Below are 16,187 nucleotides of genomic sequence, written 5' to 3'. Positions count from 1 at the left end.
AACTCCGCCCTCCTGTTGTTCCAAAACTATGGAAAGAACTAGAACACCTACCTCTCACAGCAGCTCACAGACAAGGGGAAAAGCAACTCTATTTTTGAGAGCATCCCCTGTAATTAGGTCTGCTTTTTCCCCCCTCCCCTGGGCTCCTGCCCACACACCAGAAGAAAACACCCAGACCCGAGTCTGGGATGACAGCAGAGCTGTAGCAAAAAGGGAGAAAACAAAAGGAAAAGAAAACATCCCCAGGAAGTGAATGGATCTCAAAGGCTCTTGCGAGTTTTCTACAGTAAAAGATTTCAAATTCAAAGAGAGCTGTTAAACTGGACTCAACACCCTTCTCCAGTGTCACAATTAACTTGTGCTGAACAGCGGTAAAATACTTCTTCATTTGTGCCTGCTTTGTACACGTATCTGCAAGATCCACAGATTACAATAATCCTACATCATGTATTAGTAGTAGGGAGTAAAAAGAAGATAGGCTTCTGGAGCTAGATTACGTATTCTGTTATTTGTAGAAATTAATCAGTAAGGGAATGTACATGCTGAGCTATATAAGGCACTAGACAACCGAGAATCTTTAGAAGCAAGTAGCTTTAGCACTGCTCAGTTCAGTGGGGGTGGTTAAAAGGGAAATGTCTGAACAGAGGGAAATGACGATGACTTTCATTTTCTTTGTATTCAGTTCCCCGGGTGCTTGGGTTGGTGATCATACATCAGGCTCTTCCACAGCTAGTGTTTTTAGGTGGAGATTAATGAGGATGTGAGTTAGGGCTTATAACTGAGCTCAATCTTTAACATAATAACAGGTATGCTAACAAGCGTAGGAAGAGATCGTGTGGGAGGTCAAGGGATCCGTATGCTTGTCAGCCACTATCACCCACTCTTACCCATCAGTTGGTCTGAACAAGGAAGTTCAGCGGCTTTACATTTCAGCTGAAGCGTTGTCTAAAAGTATGTTACCTGTACAGCTCTTGGTTTTCACATCCCGCACAAAAAGGAGATCAGTGGGTTTCGGCTCTGCTGGGCGTTATTTAAAATAACGGAAACTCGCCACTGCAAATTCTGTTGAAAGGTTATGAGATCATTTCTATTCGTACGAAAAAAACCCTCTAAGGAGCTCTTCACTGCTTCTCCTGAGACAAGCATCACCAGAACTGCAGCTCAGGGAAGAACAAGTGGCAAAGGCAGCTTTAGATCCCATTTTTCTATGAGATGGGCAAACTGGTTCTAACTTAATATACTTTTCTGCAGGCTACTGGGCAAATCACTGGCACAATCCCCCTCCTATGAATTCTCAGCACTCCTCTGTAGTAAAGAATGGTCTTATTCTTTCTTTTTATCAATAGCAATGGCGTTGATTCTGTTTACAGAGCTCTCCTATTTTGTCAGTGCTGAGTCCTTGATCCCTCCTCAGTGAAATAACCTCAACTGCACGTCCCTCCTGTTTCTACTGTCCTCTTAATGTCAGGTTAGAGATTAACACTGCACTGGGAAGTCTTTGCTACCCAGTATAGTGGGCTGTGTCAGGCTAACATTTAGAAACTACTAGTCACTTGGTCTTGTGGTGACTCAGAGAAAGAAAGAGAACCTCCCCCCGGATCTCAAGTTAAAATGGAGAAACAATGCCCTCTGATGTGAGACACTTGGGGTGTCTCACACATCTCAGTGTGATGTAGCACCCTTGCTGGGAGCTCCTGGTTAGCGATTACAAATCCTACCTCCCCGTAGCATGGTTTCTAGAGTGGGGCACCAGCTACTTCCCACTGGAAACCCAAAAACTCAAGCCCACTTCCATTTCACTCCAGAACTGGTTTCTTCTCCTAGCTCAGCTATTGATTGATTATCTAATTCTGGCCACTGCTGAGTCTTCTGGAGAGGAATCAATGTAGTGTGGTCTCATCTGTAGAGGGGTGTATCTCAGCAGGGGTGTTTGAGATATAGCTGAAGTTAATCACAGCCTTGCTTTGACCAGGGATCAATTGCACAGCCATGCAACTGCAGCTACATAGTGCAGCATAGTACATGTCCCACTAGCCAGGGCTAAAGAAGACGTAGAGGTACCGTCTACTCCTCTCAGGGTTCCCGCAATTAATGCACACCTGGGACATCGTCATCTGGCTGTGCATCCTTTCACCACTCCGAGCTGAGGACAGTTTCTTGGGCAGAGAAGTGGACAGGAAGCTTCAGTTGTGTTTCTCCCACCTCTGGAGATGCAGATTGACCCCTTGGAGCAGCCAGAGAGAAACAGGATGTCAGTAAACCGTGTTTGTTGGCAAATTCAGTGTGTTCCTGATGAGCCAATACACTGGATCAAGATACTTGTTTGCTTTACAACCCACTAGGGAGTTTTCCGTGCAGACCAATTACTCTCCTTCCAGTGAGATAAATCACTTGCTGCTTGAGCCATTCTGTTTATTACTTAATTTCGCATTGGAAACCGGCAATCAGAAGTCTATAAGCAATCTTTCTTTGACAGACTAGTCCTTGTGTGAGAAAAACAGAAGTCAGATGGGAAACAGCAAAAAAATTCAGTGACTAAGTTTAATATTGGCCAAGACCTCTTCTGACTGGTTTTAACATCTTGGGAGCTGCTGTTTTAGAGAATGGCTTTGCTGTATTTCGCTGTACTTTGCTTCCAGAAACACGCAGCGATATGGCTTGTAGCCAGGCGGCAATAAATTTGTATCTAGCTTACTATTTTCTTGTGGTTAGGTTTTCAGTGGTCCTTTTGCAGACAGGTATTTGTCTCTTTTCTAGAGTAGGAAAAAGGCCAGGTTGAGGTTGTCTTATCTGATCCTGTGTCCACTTTCCAAGGACAAACCTTAGACACACAAGGACACTTTCAGCATTGTCCTGGACCACACCTAGCCATTTGCACTAATGCCAGGCAGAGGTAGCAGGCTGCCTGCTTGTTCAGGAGGAGCTTGGTATACACACTGCCCTGTTGCATAAAGACACCATGTATTAAAATCACTGGAAATCAGAACAGATCTGTCTGTTGGAAAACAAGATGCAGGTGAAGCTGGGTTTACTTTGTGGATGTTTGTTAACCTTTAGCCAGCTCTTCTTTGATCAGATAATGCTGTTGTCTAACATTAAGAAGATGTTCTAGACAGGTCCTAAATAATTCTTTCTTCTTTTCTTCATTTTTCGTATTTTGTTAATTTGGCTAATTCAACCACATACATATAAGGAATTCTATAATTCCAAGAAAGTCTGTAGAGTTGGAAGCAGAAAGGTTTTGCTGTTTTGTGAAAATTTTGCAATTTAAGATCACGTGTTTAAGCCCACCATGACAGTTAATTCTTCTCAAGGTTTCCATTAAAAAGCAGACACTTCCTCAGTGAGGCTGTGAGAAATCCATTTCCCGTATGAGTTTGATTCAGATCACATTTAAGAATCCTAAAATCTGTTTCCCACCAGATGAGGGATGTATTTATTAGAGTATTACATTGCCAGTCCAGGAGTTCTGCTCTGATTACGTGCTGCCGTTTTCTAGAATCACAAGCGGTTGATTAAAAGGGTTTTAAAAGTTACTGGGTTTTTTTCTCGGTTAAATTCGACAATTCATCATGCTTAGCTAGTAGAAGAGGCATTGCATACATGACTGAATCCAAGCAATTGCCAAACTCCCTGGAAATCCCCAGCAAAATGTCAGCGAAGTCCAGGTTTTACGGCACGGCCTGGTTTGCTGTGAGAGGGCAGCAGAGGGTGCTGCCTGCCCAGGGCAGGGACCGTCGCTGTGCGAAGCGCTGCCCAACCAGCGAGGAAGCCCATCTACGCTTCTCCTGGGAGCTCAGTTTTACTTTTCTTTTATCTACCCATCTATCTATATTTTCTGGGCAAAAATAACCGTTCACGTTCAGGGATATTTGGTTTGCAGGAAGGGCATGGTGAGATTAACCACTTCTGTGCTGTCCAGTGCGTGTTTTTAACTATCACCAGCTTTAGAGGACACCAGTGTGGGACCATGCTTTAGGAAAGGTGCAAACGTACTCTCAGAGTGACTGGTGCTTGGGAGAAAACCTTGGGTTTTCTTCCCAGGTTTGGCGCAGGCAGATGGCTGAATGTGACAGATGGTTTCACCGCTGTGTGCCTTAGTTTCTCTGTTTTCACGACAGACACCGCTTGCCTTGTCCTCAGCTGTGAGTCCGGGGGTGCCTGCTGTCCCCATAACTCTGAGGGATGAGACATCTGTTTTTCTCCCATCGAGGAGGTTTCCATATTGTCCTAGACACTTCAGCGGGAAGCCAGTCTGCCAGATGGGAACCCAGGCGGGTGCCTCTGCTGCAAGGGGACGTGACCCTTCTCTTCTCCCACTGCCACAAGCGACAGCTTCTCTGCTAGCAGGGTCTGAACCCATCCAGCTGGGCACTCTTCGCATGCAACAGTTTCCCCTCTCCTTAGCTGACTGGTGGCAGCTCAGAGCAGCAGTCCCTTGTGCCAGAGCTGTCCCCACTCCTGTCCCCGGTCCCAGGCCAGCACACAGGGCAGCCGAGGCAGGACGCAGCCCGTAGATGGCACTGGCCTTCCACCGCCAGTGGCCCTGGGCAATGCCTCTGCCCCTGGCCCTGCCCGGCCGGGACCGACCCAGCTCAGCCCTTGGCCTGCCAGCAACACCTACGGCCCCGCGGTTCTGATGTCACCGTTTGGCAGTGGAAGTGGGTGGCCAAAGATGTCACCAGTAGGCTGCAAATTTTTTTTTTTTTTTAAATATTGTGCCATGCAGTTAATAAGAGAGCGCTTTAATAATCTGCTGCCTGCAATATATGCAGCCAGCAACAGGAGGCTCTGCCTCCTACACCAAAAGGGACTTTGATGTTGATCAGTTCCAGTCAAGCTCCTCTGGTTTTGCAGTTTTCACTAAAATCGACTCGACCTGCCCCAGAGGTCTGCAAGTGTATAAAAATAATGCTCAGGATTTTCCCCTTTTGGAGAAGGACTCTCAGTCTGAATGTACCATCTGTTACAGCTCAAGAAGTCATGGTTTTCTTTTTTTATTTCCATTATCTTAGCACCTCGGTGCCCTAATTACGATACAGACTTCATGGTACCGCTATATGAACAAGCAGTGAAACATGCTGCGGGATGTGAAGGTGTGTGTGCAATGGTGTCAGGAGGTGGGAGAGAGTTGGCGTATTTTCTGAAGGACCTATCTCTTATCTCCTCCCTGAAGGAATAGATGGCTTTTTCGTTGTGACCAGCTCCAAGCTGATGTGCTGCATGTTGTTGAAAATCTGGTTCTGACTGCGGGCAGTAAACCCTGAGGAAAATTTTAGCCTTCCGGCCGGAAGATGACCACTGAGAGAGTTCAGAGGACGGTAGTAAACTGGTCTGGAGCTTGAGGGACTGGTTTGTGACAAAAGGCTGAATCAGATGGTGGGGAGGGGCTGATACACATTCTTGGAAGATGCCCAAGGAGGGAGAAGGATTTTTAGGGGGCGTAGAGAGGTAAATAACTGGAACTAAAGGGATGAAAGAGAGGGGAAATATAGGATGACCGTCACAAAAAAACAGGAGCCCTCTGAGCATTTGGTATGTTCCTGTAGCCCTGGGAGAAATCCCATCAGCAGGGTCACTAGCAAAAGACCCGAGGAGACTGTCTTCTCTTGGCCCTCGAGAGATGAGCTGGATAGGACTCCAAGAGTCTCCTCTTTCAGTGCCTTTCCTGTGATTATTTCTGTCATTTGGGGGGCAGAGTGAGGTCAGCTTTAGAGTAACAATGCTAACCTGCTGCTTTTGAAAAACAAGTGTTGAGGCTGCACTGGTGAGAGTGGGAACTACACGAAGTCAGGGTTTGGTCTCATCCCTTGCATCAGCCACGACCCGCTGGAGTCAGTGGGCTCCGCCTGAGGTGGCCGAGACCCCTGGGGCTGAGGCAGATGGGCTGCAGCCGTTGCAGCCTAAGAGCAGTAACTCCTCAGCAGTGGTCTGCAGATCAGTGGTGAGCCCGGCATTTTCAGTCCACAAGTTTCAATTTACACATTAATGAGAAAGTTGGAAGGTGAGCCATGAGGAGTTCAGCCATGACTTTGGCCAGCTCCAAAGGAGGACAGGTCACTGGCTGGACAGTCAGCTGAGATTTCATTGACTTGCATTTGTCCCTCCACAGATTACCCGTACCCCACCTTGTCATTCTTCCTGTTTCAATTTCCATGCATAGTACGTGGCCTCACACAGGAATTAGGGGGTGCTCTGTATGGTAGTGAGGATTGTGTGAGATCTTTTTCATTGGTAACCATCAAATCGGACTTTTTTTCTAGTGCAATGTGGTTTATTTTTCTACTTTTCCTGTCCTGGGAATTACTTCTTCCCATGATCCCACCTCAGCTCCCAGCAGGAACCCAGCACTGGAAAGCTTGGTGGAAAATGCCAACAAGCCCTAAAGCGCTTGCTGGAGAAGAGGGCTGCATAAAAGGGGGGGATCTTATTTTGAAGGTCATCACTGGGGCATATACCTTTCTTACTGTCAAAGGGCCCCCTCTGCCTACATTTAGTAAAGCGATACCACTGTAAAACGAGTTTGCCACTGGAGGTTACAAGCTTTCATCCACTTCGCACCATTATATCCAGGCCCACAATCCATATCGCTGCTGGTTTTGACTGGCCTCGCTTCTGGCATGTGCAGATTTACCTCGGTCTGCGGGAGAGGGAGGGTGGCACTGGAGATATTATCCCTGCCTGGTTTTGCAAATCCGCATTCGTGTCGCGTGATGCAGTCACAGCTGCACGAGGGCCCAGGTCTCCAGCCAGGGGCTGTGCCTGCCCCTGCTTCTGGGCCAGGCAGGTTCTCCACCTCCCATGGCTGAGTAAGGGTGCTGCAGCATCCGATTTGTGTCGTGTTAAACTCTGAGCTCTTCCCTTATTCCACCACCTCCTCCCACACACCAGGAGATGCTGCCAGAATGCCAGAGGCACGGCAGTGGGGAGTCAGGCTTGCTCTCCTGAGCGGGGAGACAGGCAGAGACAGTGCTGGGAGCAGTCAATGGAACAAGGGAGAGCCAAGGCTGCCAGACAGACGCAGACAATGTGCAGTCAACAGGCAGAGCTTCTGTCCTGCCCAGACGGACAGACGGAGACTATCAGGCTGAGGAGACGAGATAACCAAGCCTCCTCAGGCAAAGGGAAAGGATGCGGCATGGGGGAAGCACTGCCTGTCCTATCTTGTTCCTACTGTGAAACCACCGATGGGTTGCAGTGGGAGCAGGAGTGCACCTTGAATGCCCAGCGTAGCAGAATTCAGCTGGAGGCTGTAATGTCTGCAGGATTGAACACAGGCCTGGAGACAGGCGACGTGGGGAGGTGGATGCTCTTCCGAGCTCAGCCTGCAGCTGGCTGTGCGACCTCAGGCAAGTCACTGCTCCCTGTGCTTCGGTTCCCCTCCAGCTGTTGGGAAGGGGCTGTCTCTGTGACAGATTTGTGCAACAGCTAGCATGAAGCTAATTCCCCAAATACCCTTGGGTCTTTACATGCTTGCTAATCACACTTGGGCCCATATTAAGTCAGGAAACCCCGACGAACAAGAAATCCCTCCATCGGGAGTGTTACTGAGCAGAGACACCCAGGGCAGGCCCCATCATTTCTTGGCCAGCAGCCCTGCAGCTCCCACAAGCAAAGCGGTGTTTGGCTTGGTCAGTTGATTTCTGCATGGGAGTTCTCCCCATGGAGCCGGCTTGTGCAGGAAGTTTTCCTGATGATTCAGCAGGTGATGCTGTTCCCTCTGAGTCACTCCCAGGAGGGCGAGGAGGGGGGAGATGATGCTAGTGGAGATGCTTTCAGCCAGACCAGATTCAAACCTGATGGCTTAGGTCATTAATTGCGCCGTGACAGCTTAGGATATTACTTACCTGAAACTGATAAGAAGAATTGCTGCGTGGCTCCTGTGCTCCATCCCAAAGGTGGATTTGTTTTGGTGGGAGAAGGAAAGAGTGTGAATTTGCAGTCAGTGCAAAGGGCCTCAGGGCTACTTTTTCGTGGCCATCCACTGGTTGTTTCCTCCCTGGAGTTCATCACCTGTAAAAAGAGATGGGGTTAGATGCTGAGAAAGCCATTCATTAAGTTTTGGTGGTTGGACCACCTCAGAGGGACAATTAGGTAGCAGGAGAATATCTAAATTATAACAGAGTAGTAGCAAACAGGACTTAAATGCTGAAAATTTCTTGTTGCCCTGCACCTGCCTGTGATCCTTAGAAGCAGGAGCCTCTGTGCTGCCTTTCCATCTTCGTATCCAAGGCTTCAGGGCCAAACACGGTCCTGGTGTAACTGTACGTTAGCTCTGTAGGCAACATTCACAGATGACAGCAAATTCCCAATTCCTCTTCAGCTCAGTGGAGTCACATTTGCTTACACCAGCAGGGCTGGATCTGGGCCTCCACTGGGAAACCCCTTTAGTGTGTTGTTTTGGTGGCAGGCACAGGCGGCTGCTTCTGTCCTCCTTGCTCTAGCCCTCTGCCCTGAAAAGTCTGAACTCCTTGATCCTGCAGGTTATCAGAGGGGTCAGGGACTCAGCAAACCCCTTCCCTCCATGGAGCAGCCAGTTGGGCACTGAGCTTTTCCTTCACCAGCTGTGGTCACGCACGAGTAGAGAAATGTCTTTCATCCCCTTTGGTTCTCTGTCAGGCTCAGGTAAGGACAGGCACGGAGCAGAGGACTCCAGCTGCCTCAGATTCAGCCCATGGCTTGCTCTCATGTTCCCCAGAAACTGGCAGAAACTCTTCATGCCCGAGGTACTGTCAGCTGAGGGAGCGAGGCAGGCACCTCCGTCCCAAGGGCAGCATCAATAAACCTCGGTAAGGCTGTTGCCCATCCTTTCGCCCTACCCCAGCTCTGGGGTGTGACCTTGGGGCACTCCAAGAGCAGCCCGCTGCACTACTTGTAGAAGGTGTCCCAGGGGGATGAAGCGAGCTCTCTGCTCGCTCAGGACAGGACAGTGTGTGTTTGGCTGGTACAGACGCCTCACAGAGCTCTAGCAGGGGTTGCTGGTACCTCTGACTGCCACAGGGCTTCCCCGCAGGCACGTTTGGGCTTTTGGGGCTCAAGGCAGCTGCTGGTATCTAGGATCTTTCCTAAGAGGTTCAAATCTGCCCATCTGTACAGGAACAGTGAGCCTGGAGCCTCAGTTACCGCTTACCAGCAGGGCCAAGAGCTCTGAACTCCAAACACCCTTTCCCTCTGTAATTACGTTTTATTTTTAGGTGTCCCTTCCTTTTTCTATTTCAAGCCTGCATCCTCCGCAGAGTAAACCGGAGAAGGTGCACTGAGCCGAACCCGCTGTGTTTGGGAAGCAGTAAAACGAGGCTTCTAAACTGGGCTCGGAGGCGTAGGAGCCATTGGCGAAGGCTGGCAGGGAGCCCTGGCGCAGCGCAGACCACAGCTCTCCCTGCATGAGGCTGCGAGAGCGCCAGGCTCTTCGGTGGTTGAGGGTGGGGAGAGCGGGGCGAGGGAGGCGGGGGAGCGGGTGGACTGGGCTGCGGCTGGCATGGAAGAACCGTGCTGTCTGCTCTTATTGCGGAGCAGGTGGATGTGTGCGCTGTGGACCTCTTACTGTCCCAGCTGGGTCTGATCCTCAGGTGGTCTGTGCTGAAGAACCCAGTTTGATGCCTAAATGTGCGGAGACTCGTGCCTTTAGTGGTGGGCCCAGTTCCGTCTCTGGAGCACCAGGGAAGCTGGTGGTTGTCCTAGTTCCACAGAGCTGCACTGAAAATGGAGCTTCTTGTTCTGTAAAGCAACTTGCAGGTCCCGTCATTTTCCATTTGTATTTATATGACCTGGTAGTGGGCTTGCTTAGCACTTCATGGGTTGAATAACACTATGATAGTGACAGAACATTTTCCGAACAGCAGCAAGAGGTCATGAGAGCTTCCTTCCACTGCAGACCGATCACATCCAAACCCTGGGAGGGCTCTTACCTAACTGTCTGTCCTCAGGTCTTTCCCATGTCCCTGCAGTAAGGATGCTTGTTCCACCACAGTATCACCACAAGCTGTTGGTAGAATGAGCCAGGTTTCTCCTAGCTGCTTTTGGCTAAACCAAACTTCTCATTGTACTGCACCTCAGGGCTAGTAAATGCTTATTAGTCCCAGATTCCTGTACAGATTTCCTCTAACAGACTCACTAGGTCAGCCCTGACTCCTAGGAAACCCCTTACTGCTGAGGTAAGCTGCAGGGGAGAGTCAATGCTGGAGTCCCTCCACTTTGTTTTGCCAAGAGACTTGAACTCTGGCTGTCCCAGTGTAGACTCTACCCTGCTTCCCGAGTTAACAGCCTCTGCAAAGACAAGGGGAGAAAGGGAAGAGGTGTTGAACTGCTTTTGCATTCCCCCAAGCAATGTTCAGGCTAAACCAGCCCCTTACTCTCAGCATGAAGTTAAACAGCCTCGGGAGTGCTCTGTGTTGTAGCTGGCTCCCACGGGGCACCGCTGAGCCTGGAGCAGCCCAGAGTCTCTGCTGCATCATGACCCGGGCTGCATCTCCGTCCTGCTCCCATCTTTGTCAGCCTGGCCTGTTGCAGGCTTCTGCAGCTTCCCGGGTCCGGAGCTGCATGTGAGACAATGGTTGGGCCTGGGACAGCAGATTTACCATTGCAGATGGTTTTAGTTAGTGCTCAAGACACATTAAAGCCAGCAAGGGTTTATATTTAGCTGGGTTTCTTTAAGAGGAAAGCCTTTTATCCTCCTGGCTGGTCATCCATCAAGCCCTTGGGAGGGCGGGGTTGGGTCTCCAAATAGATCCCACGGACAAGCAGCCACTGTGAAACCACATTTCCTCCTGGGAGGGCCCTCCAGAGACAGGCGCTTACTGTGGCTAGGCCTCTGGTCGCCAGCGTTAGAGCAGGCTGGTCACGGGAGCTGGCAGGAATACAAAGCAGAGGCAGGGACATAACCAACTTGGGTACTGTCTTGGCATCATGGCATTTAAGCTGCCTCGTAGCCCTGATCCTACAGTTCTTGCTTCTACTGCCTGGAATGGAAATCGCAGTTGGAAATTTTCATCTGATTTTAACCAACAGATAATACTTGGAGCTGATCTAGTCATGAATCTAGTAGCTACTGTGGTGTAAATCTACTGGTCTACTGGAGGGACGCGCAGTTGCACCGCTCCGATGGAGTCCTCTGAGATGCCCGCTGCAGCTGACGGCAGTTTCGCTGTTTCTCAGGGCTGCGAGGCTTATGCCATCCTACTGGTTGTAGCGTCACTGGTGTCAAAATTTAGGTGGCAGCTAAAGGGAAGGTGCTGATCGTAAGGAAAGTTTTATAATGCAATGCGAGGTAGCTCTGCTGCAAAGGCCCCTGGAGTTCTAGCTGCGAGTTTGTCCCTAGGCATTTACCTCTGAATGCAGCCCTCTTGACAGCTTTGTTGCATTTCTGGATCTTCAGGTGGCATAGACACTTCATTGCCGCATGGCTCTTCAAACTAAACGCCATGGCATTCCTCTTGGGAAGGCTTGCCCTGCCAGGGTCCTCCTGGCATTGCTGGGGCAGGGCATTGCTGCAAGAAGTTCACAGTGCTAATGCTTTAGCCAGGACAGACAAATTCAGTGAAGGAGAAACCTGCTGTCAAGGACAGGAAAAGTTACTTGGCTGGAAGCTCCTTTTACTCACGCCAGTATAAATTTTAGTGGATTTACTTCAGGTTTATATTGGCATTGATGAGAGGGGAGTTGGACCCTGTTTCTGCGTTTCACAGCCCTTGTGAGAGCATGAGTGCATTTGACCATTACAATTCCCTTGGCTTTTCCAAGGACTGTGTATCACTGATGTTGTTTTAATTGCCACAGATGGATTTGGAACCCCAAATTGTCCTGGTTCATTCTAGAGATTGTAATTCCCACCACCAGCAGCACTGTGCTTTACCCCAGCAGTAGCAGAGGGTGATTTTTTGGGCTCTAAGGACACTGATGTCTGAAGTACATAGGGTAAATTACAGCTCTGGGGCAGCAGGACCCATCTTGAATTACACTGCTGATTCTGAAAAGGTTCCCTCCCCTGGGAAACTACCAGGGCACTTGGGAGGGGCTCTGTGTGTGCACAAGCAAAACCAGTTTGGGACTGGAACCAGTCTGAGATTAAACCATTTCCTTTGCTCTCTTTCCAAGAATGAACTTTATTTTTCCAGTTGATCTGAAACAGGGAATATTGGGACTTGGGGTTTTTTTCCTCCTTCCTTGTGTCTGGATGCTTTCCCAGAAAAACACAGAAAATGAAACATTTATTTTTCTTCCCAGTGAGAAAGTTTCTTCTTTTCTGGGAAGAGGTGCAAGGGTCGGACTACAACTGCTATCACCCTTGCTTTGTGAGGAGCAAATACAGATAGGAAATGCATAGCCTGGCCACACAGCCCACCGTCTGATGAAAAAGGCTAAAGGGCAAGGTTGTGAACATGCCAGAAAATCTGCACTTGTGACTAGAGAGTGGATTCATTCACGAATTCTGAAGGGCTCTGCACACTTGGAGCCCTTCAGATTGCAAGGCCTCTGTGCTTTGGGGAGAAGAAAAGGGACGATTTTCCCACTGGAGAAAGCAGGGAGATGCACAGGAAGGACTATGTTGATTTAACTCTCACTGGATCAAGCATGTTTCAATTCCAGTTTCCAGGCAGGACCCAGTGCCAAGCCAAATGGATGCTGCAGAGGAGGCGTCACTGACTCAGGAATGGTCTTACCATAACGCCTCCTGGTCAGCCTTGGGGGTGGCCCATCTCCTTTGGCCTCCAGTCCCTTCCAGGGGAGAAAAATGAAGGCTCTGCAGCCACATGTCCTATTACAGTTCTCTGCCTTCCTGGGATGGAGGTGGTGCAGCTTACTGGGGAGGGTAATGGCCTAGGGCTCAGGAGATACAGCACCTCATTCTCTCTGTGCTTTGCGCGGATGGTTGGCTTTCCAGGTTTCCCATTTCGTGTCTTGCCTTTGAGGTAGGGGCAGTCTCTTAGCTGAGGGCCCGTAAGTGCCTCTGCAATGCAAAGAACAGTAGCGTTACTAAGTATTCCAGTATTATCCTACAGTTTTGCCCAAGACTAGCTGACAGTGACCGAGCCAGTGAACAGGTCCAGCTCTCAAGGACCACACAGGGCTGTGGTGCGTGCTTTCCAGGGGAGGCCACGCTGCCTTGGCTCCCTTCTCTCTCGGCTCAGCTTGCTGTGACAGCCAGTGCAGTAGAGGAAGGGGCTGACAATTCTGTTTTGCTCCCCACCTCCACTCTCATGCTTTGAAGACCTCCCAGTAAGTAATCCAAGCCCAGAGCTGTGGTGGCAGACGCTGCTGGGGAGGAACTTCCAGTCTGCGAGGCTCTAACCGCCCAAGGAACCAGCCTCTTCATCCCCACAAATTACAGGCTCCTGCCTGCCCTTTAGAGACGAGCAGGGAAATGGATGAGAGAGAGCACGAAACGATCCCCCCTACCACCAACCAGCCCCCCGTGCACCCCTCCTCTCCTCGAACCCGTTATCTCCATTGTGAGATGAAGCTCTCAGCAAGGCTAATGTGGTCTCTGTCTGCGTGTGGATTAACCACCCCCAGGAAAGGGCTGCACTCATGTGTGAGTGCTGGAGCCAGTGGGAGATGGCTGTAAGCACTAGCTTACCACAGTCTCCCCTTCTTTCACCCCTCTCTCCCAGGGCTCAGACACAGGCGTGTTGTGACACCTCCGCAGCGGGTGAGGAAAGAGTTTGAAACGCAGCAGGCACGATGCAGGAAAAAAGCTCACGTCAGGAAGTATCCAAGCAGATGCTCGGGGGGCTTGTTTGCTCCAGTCCCCCCAGAGCGGAGCAGATCAATGTAGTGGGGAGGGAGGTGGGTGTTTTCTCTTGCTTCTGCCAGCAAGCTGCAGCCCTGGATAGCTGCAGAGTCTGGCCATCAGCTCCTCCTGTTGTGAAAATCTCTTGTGGTTAGGTATTGTGCTGAATTCAGGAGATCTGGAACCAAAGTCCAGCTTTGCTGCGGACTCCCTAGATCATCGCCATGCCCAGTTCCTACCTGTGAAATGGGGTAGTAATTCAGCTTCTTCACTCCTTTCTAAGGCCCAGATCTTCAGGTGTGCTCAGGCTCCAACTTCCCATTGCCCCATGAAGTCAAAATGTGCCTTCCAAGAGTCTGGACCCAAGTTCTTTGGATGGGGACTCTCCCCGCTCTGTGTCTTGTGCAATGGCCTCTTCCCCTCAGTAAGCAGCTATGGGCAGAACCATAACCCCAGTAAATAACAACACAGATACAGATCAGTTGGTAAATGCTGGTCTCCAGCTCTGGCAATGGAAATTGAACTCAGCTCCATATGAAAGATGTTGAACCGCATAAAGCCTCAGAACAGGCTGTAAGTGGCAGTAACATAGTGTGCACGGGCAAACCAGCACCAGACCAGGGCCCCGGGGCAGTTATCTGTGTAAGAAACCTCAATCTGGGGGTGAAAGCCAGAAAGCTGGTGAGAAAACTCGAGAACTAGTAAGAGAAAGGTGGGTGGCAAGGCCAAAAGCTGGAAAAGGTGATACTGAAACAGTGAAGGGCTTGGATGAGGTGCACAGGGGAGAAGGGCTGGTGCTAGCAAAGGAGTTTTTGATGGTGTATCAGTGCCTGAATCAGCAGCTTTGGAACCAACTGGAGGCCTGGCTGGCTCTGCTCCGTGGTGATGGGTTCCTCTGGAGTCAGGCTCCACAACAAGCAAGCTCAGATGCTTTGCTGACTCTTTTTTCCAAGCTCTGGTCGTAGCAAGCACTGCTCTTCACCGGAGTTCAGCTCAGGTTCCCCCAGGAGCTGCCCCATTCACTGGGAAGCTGCGGGGAGGGAGGAATGTTTAATAAGGGCAATGTCCAAATTAGGAGGTGAAGGAGGGCTGCAGATACTCATAAATATTGCCCTGCTTGTCAGAAATGCTGTTCTGCTTTTATTGCAGCCCCTGATTTACGAGCTGGGCTGAGTGCCAGACAGGGTGTTGCTGCCAGGCAGGAGATGCATGCATATGTCTGTGTGCGCATGTGTGTGTGCACACCTTCATATGGGCAAGTTCAGTAGTGTGCCGCAGGTATGGACTCCGGCTTCAGATTGCTTCTCTCCTGTCATTCAGAGGATTTCCAGACTGTCTGAAAGACCAGGCATTACACGTTAGACTGGGACAAAATTCTCATTGTGTACTGCACTGCTCTCAGCTGGTCAGTCAATCTGTCTGCCTTATCTCTTTTTCAATACCATGTAAATGGTTTGCTCATGCACTCTTGGGGAAGTTCCCTGTGTGTAAGAAGTACAAGAGTTGTGACACACACTCATTTGCATTAAATCCTTTACATGAAAATGCTCTCTTGCAGATATGAAAGGATCCTTGATATTTGTCATTCTCAGTCTGAGCTAGTTTTAAAGTGGCAAGTGAATAAAGTATCGTTTAATGATTTGACCTGAATACAGAGGTTGTCCTAAGCCATATCCATTCTCCAAGTCCAGTGCTATCGTAAAATCATCTTGTAGACAAGCAAAATCACTAAAAGATAGTGGTTTTGGTAGTTCTCAGCAGTACTCTAATTTAACTCTCACTGAAGGCAGCGGGAGGTTTTCCAGTAGGCTCTCCTTCAGTGGCAGCGGAGACAAGCTGACACTGAACACTTAATTGCAAAGACCTCTTTGGTTTCACACCAGCAGGGCTGCACTGGCTTGAAAATCAGATTAACTTAAAGACTGCCAGTTGTGGCTTATTGATTGCCAATTGTGGGCAAGACTGCCTGCCTAAAGAATGGGGTAAACGTCTACTAAAGAACAAGAAATGAGACCTTCATCTTGCTCTTGATGGAGTTAATGGGCTGTCAGTAGGGTGCTGTGGCTTGAGCTGGAGAGCTAAACCCCTAAAACTGTAAGGTTATCAACCAGATTGTAGATTTTATGTGGGGCGGTCTCATCCTGATTTGCACTCACTTCCCTCTGCTGAATAGTAGGAGCTGTTTGCAGGTGGCTGCCAGTTGGGAGGAATGTCCACAGCATGACATTTGGGAAGGGTGTTCTCTTGGCTTTTCCTTGTCTTTTGGACCCTTCAGTCCTGGGACAGAGCTGTGTGGAAAGAGCACCAAAAGAAAACCTTGATGCCCTCAGTTTGCAGGGGGAAGTTCTCCCCAGACTGACTCTAGATGGAAAGATTAACAGAGACAGCAAGAGCTTTTACTGTTTACAACAGCTCCTGGAAAGAATTAGCATCGCGAAACAACAGCCAAGCATTCTGC

The sequence above is a fragment of the Pelecanus crispus genome, chromosome 18, assembly GCF_030463565.1.
Source record: "Pelecanus crispus isolate bPelCri1 chromosome 18, bPelCri1.pri, whole genome shotgun sequence".
NCBI classification, from domain to species: Eukaryota; Metazoa; Chordata; class Aves; order Pelecaniformes; family Pelecanidae; genus Pelecanus; species Pelecanus crispus.
The sequence above is the reverse complement of the archived record's forward strand: the minus strand, read 5'-3'. Positions refer to the sequence as shown.